Genomic DNA, 14278 nt, shown 5'->3' with positions numbered 1-14278 from the left:
GTAGTGCAGTCTTTTTATCTTGAAAGTTGAACTTACAAATGTAGAATTATGTACAAAAATAACTGCATTCAAAAATAAAACAATATAAAACTTCAGAGCCTACAAGTCTACTCAGTCCTCTTTCTTGTTCAGCCAATCGCTGAGACAAACAAGTTTGTTTACATTTGCAGGAGATAATGCTGCCTGCTTCATGTTTACAATGTCACCTGAAAGTGAGAACAAGCATTCACATGGCACTGTTGTAGCTGCCGTCGCAAGATATTTACATGCCAGATGTGCTAAAGATTCATATGCCCTTCATGCTTCAACCACCATTCTAGAGGACATGCGTCCATGCTGATGACAGGTTCTGCTTGATAACAATCCAAAGTAGTGTGGACTGACGCATGTTCATTTTCATCATCTGAGTCAAATTCCACCAACAGAAGGTAGTTCAGATTCTGTAGTTTCCGCATCAGAGTGTTGCTCTTTTATGACTTCTGAAAGCATGCTCCACACCTCTTTCTTCTCAGATTTTGGAAGGCACTTGGGTCGAGTGCTGTAACTATCTTGAGAAATCTCACATCTGCAGTGAAAGTATTCTTAAAATGAACATGTGCTGAGTCCTCATCCGAGACTGCTGTAACATGAAATATATGGCAGAATGCGAGTAAAATAGAGCCAGAGATATACAATTCTCCCTCAAGGAGTTCAGTCACAAATTTAATTAATGCATTATTTTTTTAACGAGCGTCATCAGCATGTCCTCTGGAATGATGGCCGAAGCATGAAGGGCATACGAATGTTTAGTGTATCTCGCACGTAGATACCTTGCAGTACTGGCTACAAAAGTCTCATGCAAATGCCTGTTCTCACTTTCTGGTGACATTGTAAATAAGAAGTGAGCAGCATTATCTCTCGTAAATGTAAACAAACTTGTTTGTCTTAGCGATTAGCTGAACAAGCAGTAGGACTGAGTGGACTTGTAGGCTCTAAAGCAGGGGTCTCAATGTCCCGACCTGCGGGCCATCTGTGGCCCAAGAACCTCCCCACTGCAACCTGTGGAGGAGAGACGCATGCAGCCACACTGCCGGCAATATCTGCTACATGCACCACCCCCTGCCGCTCCCATTGGCTGGGGGAGAGAGACAGAGATACCATAACTAGTTGCTGGGCAGAGTCAGCCATGGAGGCAGTGTCACTTTTTTCCACAATGAATATAAACAAGTCAAAATGCCAAACACAACTATCTGAGGAACTATGATGTGATTTGGAATAACAGAGACTTCATGGGATAACTCACATGACTGGAGTACTGTCATGGATGGATATAAACTGTTCAGGAAGAACAGGCAGGGCAGAAAAGGTGGGGGAGTTGCATTGTATGTAAGAGAGCAGTATGACTGCTCAGAGCTCCAGTATGAAACTGCAGGAAAAACCTGAGTCTTTGGATTAAGTTTAGAAGTGTGAGCAACAAGGGTGATGTCATGGTGGGAGTCTGCTATAGACTACCAGACCAGGGCGATGAGGTGAACGAGGCTTTCTTCCGGCAACTAACAGAAGTTACTAGATCACAGGCCCTGGTTCTCATGGGAGATTTCAATCACCCTGATATCTGCTGGGAGAGCAATACAGCGGTGCACAGACAATCCAGGAAGTTTTTGGAAAGTGTAGGGGACAATTTCCTGGTGCAAGTGCTGGAGGAACCAACTAGGGGCAGAGCTCTTCTTGACCTGCTGCTCACAAACAGGGAAGAATTAGTAGGGGAAGCAAAAGTGGATGGGAACCTGGGAGGCAGTGACCATGAGATGGTCGAGTTCAGGATCCTGACATGAAGAAAGGAGAGCAGCAGAATACGGACCCTAGACTTCAGAAAAGCAGACTTTGACTCCCTCAGGGAACTGATGGGCAGGATCCCCTGGGAGAATAACATGAGGGGGAAAGGACTCCAGGAGAGCTGGCTGTATTTTTAAAGAATCCTTATTGAGGTTGCAGGAATAAACCATCCCGATGTGTAGAAAGAACAGTAAATATGGCAGGCGACCAGCTTGGCTTAACAGTGAAATCCTTGCTGATCTTAAACACAAAAAAGAAGCTTTCGAGAAGTGGAAGATTGGACAAATGACCAGGGAGGAGTATAAAAATATTGCTCAGGCATGCAGGAGTGAAATCAGGAAGGCCAAATAACACTTGGATTGCAGCTAGCAAGAGATGTTAAGAATAACAAGAAGGGTTTCTTCAGGTATGTTAGCAACAAGAAGAAAGTCAAGGAAAGTGTGGGCCCCTTACTGAATGCATTGTAAATTGAGTTTGAGACGCCTGCTCTAAAGTTTTGCATTGTTTTGTTTTGTAACGAAACAAAAAAATCTACATTTGTAAGTTGTACTTTCATGATAGAGACCTCACTACAGTACTTGTATGAGGTCAATTGAAAAATACTGTTTCTTTTGTTTATCATTTTTACAGTATAAAAAATATTTAATCAAAAATAATATAAAGTGAGTACTATACACTTTGTATTCTGTGTTGTAACAGAAATCAATATATTTGAAAATGTAGAAAAAATATCCAAAAATAAATTTCAACTAGTATTCTATTGTTTAACAGTGCGATTTTAAAACTGCGATTAATCGTGATTAATTTTTTTTATCACGGTTAATATTTTTGAGTTAATCACGTGAGTTAACTGCGATTAATCGACAGCCCTACTGATCAGAAGTGGGTTTTCATAAATGTTTGCTGAAATTAGTGCAAGTCTAGTTAGGAAAACTCACTTTGGATGTAGTATATATTGAATCTTGCAATTTTCCCATGGGGTTGGTCAATAAAGGCACATAGTCAAGTGATTTTAATGGAGTGCTTGCAGTGCATGGCTAATTCTGGATTAGGGTGTAGGACCTTCTAAATTGCTAATGCAAATCCACTAATTTTTACTCTAACCACCAGTGCACATAGCATGTGTAAATAACATCTAACAAGAAGCAGATGTAATAAGATTCTTCTGATCTTTTACTGTTTGTAATCTTTGTCATATAATATCTTTTTCAGTATTCTAGCCAACTTGTATTGTAAACTCCTAAGGGCAAGATCATGTCATGTTTGTCAGTAAAATGCCATGCATGCCTATAGTGCTATATAAATAATCTCAATGAATCTTCCACAAAATGATCCTTCAGACATGAGGATGTCTTCAGAAAAGAATGTATAAAGGAATGCTATTTAGCTGTTACCTGTATGAAAACAGTATTTTAGCAGTTCTCATTGGGGCAACTGGATATTATGAACAGAACATGAAATGATTGTTTTCAGCCCTTTTAGAGTACATTTTCTGTTTTTAATCTTTAAAATGTTGAGAAGGGGTATTGATATATTCTGCATGAATTATGTAAAAGTATCTTGTATATGTATTTTCCTCCATAATTGTTCCAACATCATTACTTACTCTGGCGTAGAGAGTAAATTCTGTTGCTGCTCACCTGCTGCTTACTTTCATGCGTGGTCAGTGAGCTACACTGACAGCAGGGAAGGCTAAGCATATTTTAGAGCCAAAGTGGTGTGAATTCATTGTTTCATTTACTATAGTAATTGTGTGTGTTTAAAATACAATACAGTTCTTACAGCAAATAACTTGCACTAAGCTATTAACTTAACTTAACATAGTACAAGCATCCTGATTGGCTAATAACTTAGATTGGTTAATTAAATCACACCGTGCTTTAGTATCATGTGCTGCAAAGAGCTGCAGGAGACTCATTTAAAGAGCCTCAGTCTGAGTATCACTGTTTTAGAGCAACACAACCACAGGTGTGAAAGGAGTCTGTTTTTTTTACTGAAACTCCTTTAGGAAAAGTCTGGTTCCATGAATAACCCTTGAAGGTGGGAGTGACTTATGGTCACTGCTTAGATTGCTTGTTGGCTTTATAACCATTCAGCACTGAGTGACATCATTGGTTTTTCCTTGGGAGTTTCGAATCTAAATATTTACAGTTCACTGCAGATTATATACCTTGAAGGCTTGGTGTGATGCAGCTCTGTAAGAAGAACTGCTCTTGAATTCTGAAGAGGTAGCGAAGAAAGCAAAGAGCCATTAATCTGAGAAATTGCTATCTGAGAAGAGTGTGCATTTAACTGAGCCCTGGCTAATGTTTCTCTTCAATAATTCAGTGCCCTAGTGTTGTGTTTTTTAATTGGATAGAAGTAGCAGGCCCCAAGACGTTAAGACCTTTCTTACTGTGACAACATTAAACAATTTAAAATATGGTTTGGATTGAGGTTTTGCAACTACAGAGTTTTGCTTATTTACTATAGCAAATACACAACAAATTCCCTTAAGTTTTTATTAATCATAGAAGCATAAGAAGAGACTCAAAGCAGGCACGGGATGTTTCTTAATGAGTCTGAGGATTGAACAATTATCTATTTTTCAATGGTTTCAAGCCTTAAAGTCCTTCAGAGGGTTGATTACTGATTGGAGCAATTTGCTTTTATCAAACATCAATGATTTAGATAATGGTATAGACTACACTTATAAAGGTTATGACCAAAACTGATATATTTTCCCTGACAAGATATGCCTCATACTGAACGGAGCCAAAATGTCTAAATTTATGAGACAAATCCAAAAGAGCAAAGACATTCTTGAAACACTGTGAAGTTGACTGCATTAGTTAGAAGTCGTTACTGTTTATGAGTCCTCTATAGAAGGTGTTGCTGCAGTTGGCAATGTTATGTACTCTGCTACCTTTTGAAATGTTCATTTCACCATATGGGCCAAAAATGTGCATTGGTAATTCTCCATTAACAGCAGTACACTTTTAAGAATCACCGAGTACTTTTATGTTGACCACTCTTGCAGGGTGATTTTTACAGACCTACGAGCATTGCCTAGATACTTCAGCTTGGATTTTCCAATAATAGTCTCACGTGTTGCTATGGTCTGTTGGGACAAGGAAAAGTCCTTGAAAGTATTACATTGAAAGGAGACATAATTGTTGTTTTTTTTTTTGTTTGGTTTGGTTTTTTTATTAAATGGCCATGTTGACTTTTAGTGACTAGCTGGGAAAATTATAACAGTAAAACTAAGAGACTGAAATACAACTTAGTTTGAGGTGCTGCTAGATTGACATTGCATAAGGAAGCAAACAGTGAATAAGGTAAGGCTTTTTTTTTTTTTTTTTTTTTTTTTTAACTGATAATTGGAAATGAGTCAGGTAGGTTAAATAAGGTTGGAGTTGGAGAAAATCTAGACTCCTTATATTGTATAGTTTGAAATGTTGATAAGTTATGAAAGAAATAACACACATTGGCCTTTGGAAGAACAGAGTTAGTGTAAAAGTGTCAAGAAAATTGTACGAACTCAGGAAGGCCTGGGAAACCCACAGTGGGAAAAGTGCAAAATACTCCTGGTACAGTCAAGTAAGCACCTACTGGAACATAATTCCAGTAAAGTCAGAGAAAAAAGATGAAGTGGCAACAGGAACTAATGTGGCTATGTAGAGAGATAAAACTATCACAAGAGACAATGTTTACAAGATCTAAACAACCTGGGATAAACACAAGCTGTCTGAAGCTAGATAAATTCAGACAAGAAATAATGTGCAAATTTTTAACAGTGAAATAACTAGCCATTGGAACAGCCTACCTAGGGAAGCAATGGATTTGCTGTCACTAGAAACTATATGCTTTAGTTGAGGGTGTGGGCTTGACGCAGGAATTAGTGGATGAAATTCTCTGGCCTATGGTGTTTCGCAGGTCAGACTTGATGATCATAATGGTTCTTTCTGGCCTTTAAAGGGCATGTCTGCATTGTAGTTTAAGCCCAGGATTAGTTGAACATGAGTTAGCAGTCCCTGGGTTTGTTAATCTAGGGCTTGAGTGTCTACACTCATTTGTGACCCCTCCCCCCCCCCCAAGTTAGTTAGGAATTGTCCCAACCATTGGCGCCGACTTCCCCTTTGCTCAGTGGGTGCTTGACCCCATCCCGTCCCTGGCCTGCCTCTTCCCGCCTCTGCACTGTCCTCACCCTGCCCCCATTCCACCCCTTCCCCAAAGTCCCAACCCCTTCACTTCCTTCCTTGAGCGTGCCATGTCCCTACTCCTCCCCTTCCCTCCAGGAAAGTCCTAAGCGCTGCCAAACAGCTGTTAGGTGGGGGTGGGGTGCAGGAAGCGCTGGGAGGGAGGGAGAGGAGTGGGGACGCGGTGCGCTTGTGGGCGGGGGGGAAGGAGGTGGGTGCTGAGCATCCGCTAATTTTCCCCGTGGGTGCTCCAGCCCCGGCCTATGGTACCAAATTGGAGCTCCAGCGTCTATGCTGCATTATGTTGGGCTGAGTTCAACCACCATATCCCAGAATGTGGCCACTCTAGCCCTTTGTTCATGGTGCACGCGTGGGAAAACCTGACTGCCCAGAGAACAAATGAACTCGACTTGTGGGATAATTTTAGCAAACTGCCCGAGCATGCGTCCTGTGGGACTATGTGTTTGCTGCAGCAATAGGGTTTGAACCTGAGCCCTGACTTGACACAGGCTTGGATCGTCCCCACAGGTATGTGCTGAACACTGTGCAGGTTGAAACCCTTGAAGAGGGGAGCACAGAACTTAAATTGGGGGGATTTATTATTTATTGCCACAGTGTTTAGGAGGCCTAGTCATGGACCTGGACCCAGTTGTGCTAGGTGCCGTACAAACACAGAACAAATGAAAGAGTTGTCAAATAATTGCAGTATTTGTATTCTGTATGCAGAGAGAGTGGAAAGATGTTAAAGTCAAGCATGGATTTTTCAAAAATGGTAGGAGAACCTAGGTCTTGTCTGCACTGGGGATTTGTCAGGGGTAGCTAGCCACCAGTGTAGCTGCATCAGTGCAAACCTCTAGTGTAAACAGGCAAGGCTGCTATTTGTACCCAGGCAGTTTGCTTCTCTTTGAAACCAAGATAATCGGCACTGGTGCAAAATGTGGCTCAGTGATTTACTCTGCCTGCAATGCAGGTTTGCACTGGTGCTGATGGCTGAAGTCTGAGCTAATCTCTTGTGAAGACGGTGTGTCCTTGCTGATACAGTGTAGGAGAGGGCCTCAGGCTGGTGTCAATGTTCCTTCCTGCATTGGTTCTCTCCTGCAGCATCATTCACCGGGAGACAGCCGAAACCAAGTTTCCCCTCTGAAGCAATGCTTTCCCACTGAAACCTGCCAGTAGGAGTCATTGCTACAGTGACACAAAGCATTTTAGCTTGTCAAAGCTTCTTACTGGCTGAATATTAGTAGGTGTTTGTAGTCTGATACAGCTGACAGTTCCATGAATCTGCCATGTGCCAGACCCATCATGTGGGTGGCACTTGATGCTTTTTCTTTTTACAGCTGTCGTGCTGTTTTATGTCCTTTTTTTATAACATGGAGGACCTGTTCTAGTTCTGCATGAAGCATGCATAGTTTGTCATTTAAAGCCATGAAGAACTCAGCAGGCTGAGTTATCCAGGACTGCAAAGATGGCTGTAGAAAACTACTTAAGCTACCACCTACACAAAGATATCAAGGATTTAAAGGCCTGGAGCCAATTAGTCTATAGTTGCATGTGCACACTTAAGGCAAGTCTACACTACAGCGCTACATTGGTGCTGTGGTTTGGTGAAGACATGCTATGCCGATGGAAGAGTGTCGTGGAAACCGCTTTAAGTTATGTAACTTGCGTAACTCAGGGGGTGGCTTTTTCATACTCCTGAGCAGCGTAACTTACATCGACTTCCGTAGTGTAGTCGATGCAAGTCCCCCAGGGCTTGTCTAAACAGTGCAGCTTTTAGCGACAAGGCTGTGTCGACCCAGCCTTGTCGCTAAATGTCGGTGTGTGTAAATGCTCTTTGTCTGCACTTTGTCAGCACTTTCGCTGACAAAATACTTACAGCCCCATAAGTGGTGTTCGCTTTGTTGGTAGGAGAGCGCTCCTTCGGACAAAGCCACGTTCAAACTGCCATTTGCCGCGGCAAAACTTTTACTTTCAGGGGGAGGGGCTTTTTTAAGTACCCATGAAAGACAAAAGTTTTGTTGACAACTTGGCAGGGTAGACAAGTCCTTAGTGTGTTGGAGTAAATTCAGAGTGGCTCAAAGATCTGTCTCCCTGGGCCTCTGCATTTATTTCCAGTTGCTGTGGGGGACCCATAGTAGACTTGAGAGGGCTTATCTCGGTAGCAATGGCTGCTGGTGAAAGTGCACACAGTTCCTGGGATTTGTATCTTAAGTCTCCCAAACTTTGGCAGTTTTTCTTAAAGCCCTCGCTCCTGGAGTCAGGTGATCATGTGAGAGTCTCAGCTTGCATTTAAAATAAAAAGCAAGTTCTTAGCCCTCCTGGTTGCAGAGAAAAGCTTGAAAACATAACCCTTTAAAGGCTTGAAAACCAGAGGATTCATAAAGAATCCAAGCTTTATTTTTTAAATCTCATGACTTTTTGAGGTGCCTGATCTGACTTTTTGGAATGGTTTTGGCTTGGCAATACTGAGGTTATTACCTTGAGTCATGTGATTGTGCTCTGCTGCGTGTTTTTAAGGGGAGCAGAGTGGCTAGGCCAGTGGATAGTGTAATCGGGCTGTACGTGCATTCGTAATCGGCCACAGGACCCTCTGTTGCTTTTTACAGATGCCTTTTGTTTATGTTGTTTACAACTGTCATTGGGGAGAACAGAAACTGCTATGAATGTAAAATCGGAATCAATTCAAGAGCAAGAATGAGTCAAAATTGCTCTGACTGCTTTTCTCTGTGTCACATTCCAGGCCACAATGTCTTTGTACTCGGGCCAGGGATTTTCAGAAAGAGGAATGTTAACTTTTGCCCCCCCTCTCCCTCCCAAGTAGGCTAAATCCTAGGAATTAAATGTGTTTTGTCTTTTAATATTTATGGTATTTCAGTAACAAAAAAAAACTCCTAGGGAAGCATCTTAGCTCAGAACATATTTCTTGACGCCTATGTAATTTAATAAGACAGACAGGCAGCACTCATTCGGCTGGCTGCAGGTAACTTCAATGCAGTACAACTCGTGTAGAAATATGGTTGCTCTAAATCGTGGGGAAAGGAAGATTAATTTGCTGAAGCTTAAGGCATCTTTGTCTTTTTTTATATTTCTCACTCCCTTTGTTTTCTTGCTTTTAAAGAGGACGCTCAAATTCCTTTTATTGACACTGGCTCTTCATTCTCCTGACTTCTTAAGAGATGCGCTTGTTGGCCCATGTGAGGAGGTGGGGGATGGGCATCTCCCCCAGTGATGGAAGGGGGACAAGATTTCTTGTCCCCACATGCCCCAAAGTCCCTTTTGAAAAGACAGAAGCACTATATTTAAAAGTACTTCGATGCATTCTTCCCCCCCTCCACTTTTTTCTTTAAAATGCGTTACCAATTGAGACCTCCCCCCCCCCCCCCCCCCCGAAAATGTGCTGCTTTGCCTCTCATTTATAGGGGATTGTTCAAGCATTGTGGTGTCTTTGAATTTTCTCATTTGTGCCCCAGTGCCAGTGAGTACTGGCCTGTTGGTATGGACCGGCCACAGAGCTTGCTTCTATTCCTTGTTTCAATATAGTATTTTACACCCCACGCCACCTAGTGGCTGAACAGTGTGATACAGTTTAACATTCCATTACAAGGCCAGCTCTGGGTTTAGTGCAGGAGTTAGTTGCTGCTACTGAGGAAATGAAATTGTCCTACATCTATTGTGGGGTGGATATCACACTCATTGTGAGAGAAGAGAATAGGGAGGTGTAGAGGATTTTTATTTATTTATTTATTTATTTAGAATCCAAAGTACCTCCTTCGCCACATGACAATATAGCTTGGCCCCAACTTGAATGTCTTGGTTACTCGCACCTTCTTGTCTGAAATGGGCCACTCTCATTACCACTTCAAAAGTTATTTTTCCTCCCTTGGTATCCTGCTGTCAATTGAATTGTCTCATTAGACTGACCTCACACTTGGTAAGGCAACTCTCATCTTTTCGTGTATTTATACCTGCTCCTGTATTTTCCACTCCATGCATCTGATGAAGTGGGTTCTAGCCCACGAAAGCTTATGCCCACTAAATTTGTTAGTCTCTAAGGTGCCACAGGGATTCTTCCGTTGTTTTTGCTGATACAGAATAACAGGCTACCACTCTGAAACCTGTCACCATTTCAGAGCATGTCCCTCTTTTTCAGATAGAACCATGCAATTTCAGCCTAGTAGTTATTTTACTAAGTAAGTTGTAGGACTACTGCAAGCCTGCAAATTACATTTTTGAGACTATATATAGGTTTATCTTAGGAAATTCTACTCTTTCATCCCAATGTCAGAGCATCCAATGAGATTTGACTAATCACAGATAGCGGTTTATCTCCCCTCAGAGCTGATGGAGTAGAAGTAAGGGTTAGGGTGGAGAATAAGTAAACATTCCTCCACCATGAAATATTTGTGTCGCTGTTAGAGGTTCATATACATTAGCACACAGAGTTCTCACACTACACATTATGTACTCTAACATTCTGTTTATATGAGTAACTAAATTATCTTTTGCACTCAAGCAGGTTTAGACAGAATGGAAGCAAATAGCAATCAAAGCTGCCTTTTGCATTTGTTATGCAGTAGCAAGAGTAGTGAAAAGCAAGTATTTGTATCTTTAAAATAACTTGGGCCTATTTGTGCCCAATTAATCTGTGATGTAACTCCAATGACATATTAAATAGTTATACCAAGAATGAATTAGGACCACTGTCCTTATACCATCCATTGGATAGTGTATTTGCCCCAAAACGATATAGCAGATGACACAGTACATTGACCTAGTTTTAAGAGAAGCACAAGAAGGTTGTAGCAATGATGTCCATAGGCCTTATCACTGCAGCCCTGGAATAGGGTTGACAGGGAATTACTCAGACATGCTGTCATAAGACCATTGCTATAATTTAGCAACCCTCGGGGTCTGAATGAGATGGATTTGCATAAGAATCTCTTACTTGTCTGAAAAAGTAGTTTGTTTTTTTTTAGTTTTTTCCCAAGTGCATCAAATTCCATGCCATCCCATGCAGGAGTATCACACCTCTGTTAAAATCTCATCACGTCTCATTGAAAGCTTAGTCTCAAAGTGAAACCCTTGTTCCAAACTGGAGACCAGCTACCTTGAGAGCTTCTATAGTTGTTCTCCTGCAGAACTGCTGTGTGCAACTCCTAGTGCAATCTTCTGTGCGGTGTGGAATTGTGCACAATATAGAAAATAGTTATGTTTATAAAGACAGTTTCTTGTTTGGAAAAAAAAATAGAACTTCCCCAGCATACATCTGCTTTCTCAAGTCTCTTTCATAATCTTCCTCCTTCCAGTCCAGAAACACAGCAGCATCCGAAGGACAAAGCAGTTCTCATTCCAGTCCTGTATGTTTGATTTAACTCTAGGGTTTTTTGTTTTGTGCATATATTTATCTAGTGCTCATGAATGAGAGATTAATAACATTGGTTTGAGCTAGGCATAGTGAAGAGTGATGCTATGCGGATTGACGTCCCCCATCGCCACAGCTTTGCCAGTGTGTGAGGTATAACCTTTAGCACCCTCTACTATCACAGTCCTGGACCTGGATTGGTTATGCCAATTGTCTGGTTAAATGAGTTTGTTCATAAGTGGTGGCCTCATGCTAGGCCAGTGGTTCTTGACCAGGGATACATGTACCCCTGGGGCTACACAGAGGTCTTCTAAAGGGTACATCAGCTCATCTAGATATTTGCCTAGTATTAGAACAGGCTACATAAAAAGCACTAGCGAAGTCAGTAAAAACTAAAATTTCATATAGATGACTTTATACTGCTCTATATACCGTACACTGAAACGCAAGTACAATATTTATATTCCAAATGATTTATTTTATAAATATATGGTAAAAATTAGAACATACACAATTTTTCATTAATAGTGTGCTGTGACACTTTTTTGTATTTTTATATCTGATTTTGTAAGCAAGTAGTTTTTAAGTGAAGTGAAATTTGGGGGTATGCAAGACGTATCAGACTCCTGAAAGGGGTACAGTAATCTGGGAAGGCTGAGAGCCACTGTGCTAGGCCATGTCTGACTCATTTTCACTACGCTGACTAGTGAACTAAATTAGTTCATAAGACTCATTATTTTAATTCTAACAGTCTTCTGACACTGAAGAGCCGGACTCTAATCCTGGTGTACTTAAGCCACGTCGTTCTCCTCTCGGAATGTGACCTGAAAGCTGAACAGCCCAGGAAGAGTGGATTGTGCTCAGGCAAATTAAACTTCAAGACTGGAAGAGTGGGGAACTTCTCAAGTCAAGAGGAGGAGTACAAACTCTGCCTTTTCCAATGAGTTACTGCACAGTATAGGATCAAATGGAAGTCCTAGCAGGTGTGGGCACACTCCTCTTTCTCAGCCCACCCTATTTTACTTTTCTGGCACATGAATGCCCTAACGTTTGAGGGGAGTGTATTTGGGTCCTGGAAAGTCCAGGATACGGCTACGCATGATCTCCTGGGTGGCTGTGAGAACCACCATTTTTCAGCCAGAGACAATTTTCCAATCCCCAGCATAACAATGCTGTTCTCATTTCCAGCCTGATGAAACAGATGTCTGTCTCTGGACATCACTATAGTTCCCAGTAGTTACAAATGATTCTTCTTACAATAGTGGCCAAAGGCGACTCTTGGGCCTCCATTGTGCTAGGTGTGTCCAGGCTCCCAGGAAGATGTGATTCCCTTCCTTGAAGAATTTACTGTCTAAAGACAAGCGAGGGGTGTAATGAACAATAAGAAGGGAAAGAAAGTGAAGGTGATAAGTCTGTGTGCTCCCATAGCCTTCAGTGTGACCAATGGATGGCTCTGCACCATGTGAAAAGGAGTTGAAGGGGGCATGGAAGGACATAGATATTAGGAGTGAGGGAGGTGGGAGGATGCAGAAGAGTGGGATTGCTTGGAGGGAGGCGATATGGCATGGGAGGTGCCCTGGAGATGGAAGACAGGGAGGGGTAACAGAATGGGGCCAGAGGGGGATGTGCTCGTTTACATGAAACCATACGAGAGATGGTAGTAGGAAGAGTGGGGTATTAGAACAGTCACTGAGCCAATAACAGCAAACAAGATTACAGGCCGTCCAAGGTAGCAGGTTCTGTTGTCCCAGTCGTTCTGGAAGTGCCCGGCAATTGCAGCTCCTGCACAGGTGATGGGGGGGAGATGTAAAAGGCAGTTAGGACTTTCTTCTGCTCCCCTTGTCATTGTCCTCCTGACCACCCTGCCCCGAGGAGTCCTGGGCTTGATTTTGGAGCCCCTGGAAGAAAACGAGTAGACCTGTAGTTCTGAGGTATAACTAACCCGTCATTCTGTTTCTTCAAAGAGTCATCTGATTCCTGGATCTCAAGTCTCTAACCTTATTCCTAGTGCAAGCCAGTCTAGTCAATCTGCAAAAACAACAAGGAGTCTGGTGGCACCTTAAAGACTAACAGATTTATTTGGGCATAAGCTTTCGTGGGTAAAAACCTCACTTCTTCGGATGCATAGAGTGAAAGTTACAAATGCAGCCATTATATACTGACACATGGGCCTTGGCTACACTTGCGAGTTGCAGCGCTGTAAAGCCACCCCCAGCGCTGTAACTCACTCCCCATCCACACTGGCAAGGCATTTGCAGCGCTGTATCTCCTGGGTTGCAGCGCTGCATGTACTCCACCTCTCCGAGAGGAATAGCGAGTGCAGCGCTGCCGCTGCAGCGCTGTGACGCAAGTGTGGGCACCCAATGTGCTGTGAATGGCCTCCAGAATTATTTGACAGTATCCCACAATGCCTGTTCTAGCCACTCTGGTCATCAGTTCAAACTCTACTGCCCTGGCCTCAGGTAACCAACAATGTGACCGACTCTTTACATTCCCCGGGAATTTTAAAAATCCCCTTCCTGTTTGCTCAGCCCAGCGTGGCGTGGAGTGCTATCAGCAAATCTTTCCAGGTGACCATGCCTCCACGCGCCAAGCGAGCCCCAGCATGTAGCAATGGCGAGTTGCTGGACCTCATCAGTGTTTGGGGGGAGGAAGCTGTCCAGTCCCAGCTGCGCTCCAGCCGTAAGAATTATGATACCTTCGGGAAGGTATCAAAGGACATGATGGAAAGTGGCCATGACCGGGACACCCTGCAGTGCAGGATTAAAGTGAAGGAGCTGCGGAGTGCCTACCGCAAAGCCCGCGACGCAAACGGCCGCTCGGGTGCTCCCCCTGCGACCTGCAGATTCTATAAGGAGCTGGATGCGATACTTGGGGTTAACCCCACCTCCACTCCGAGCACCACCATGGACACTTCAGAGCC

General features: G+C 42.7%; 1 protein-coding gene across 1 annotated transcript in view; it reads left to right on the top strand.

The window, feature by feature from the left end:
- RAB11FIP3 (RAB11 family interacting protein 3) overlaps positions 1-14278 on the top strand; it is a 182777-nt gene that overhangs the window by 59687 nt on the left and 108812 nt on the right. The window lies entirely within an intron of this gene.

The sequence above is a fragment of the Malaclemys terrapin genome, chromosome 10, assembly GCF_027887155.1.
Source record: "Malaclemys terrapin pileata isolate rMalTer1 chromosome 10, rMalTer1.hap1, whole genome shotgun sequence".
Classification (NCBI taxonomy): domain Eukaryota; kingdom Metazoa; phylum Chordata; order Testudines; family Emydidae; genus Malaclemys; species Malaclemys terrapin.
The sequence above is the reverse complement of the archived record's forward strand: the minus strand, read 5'-3'. Positions and strand labels throughout refer to the sequence as shown.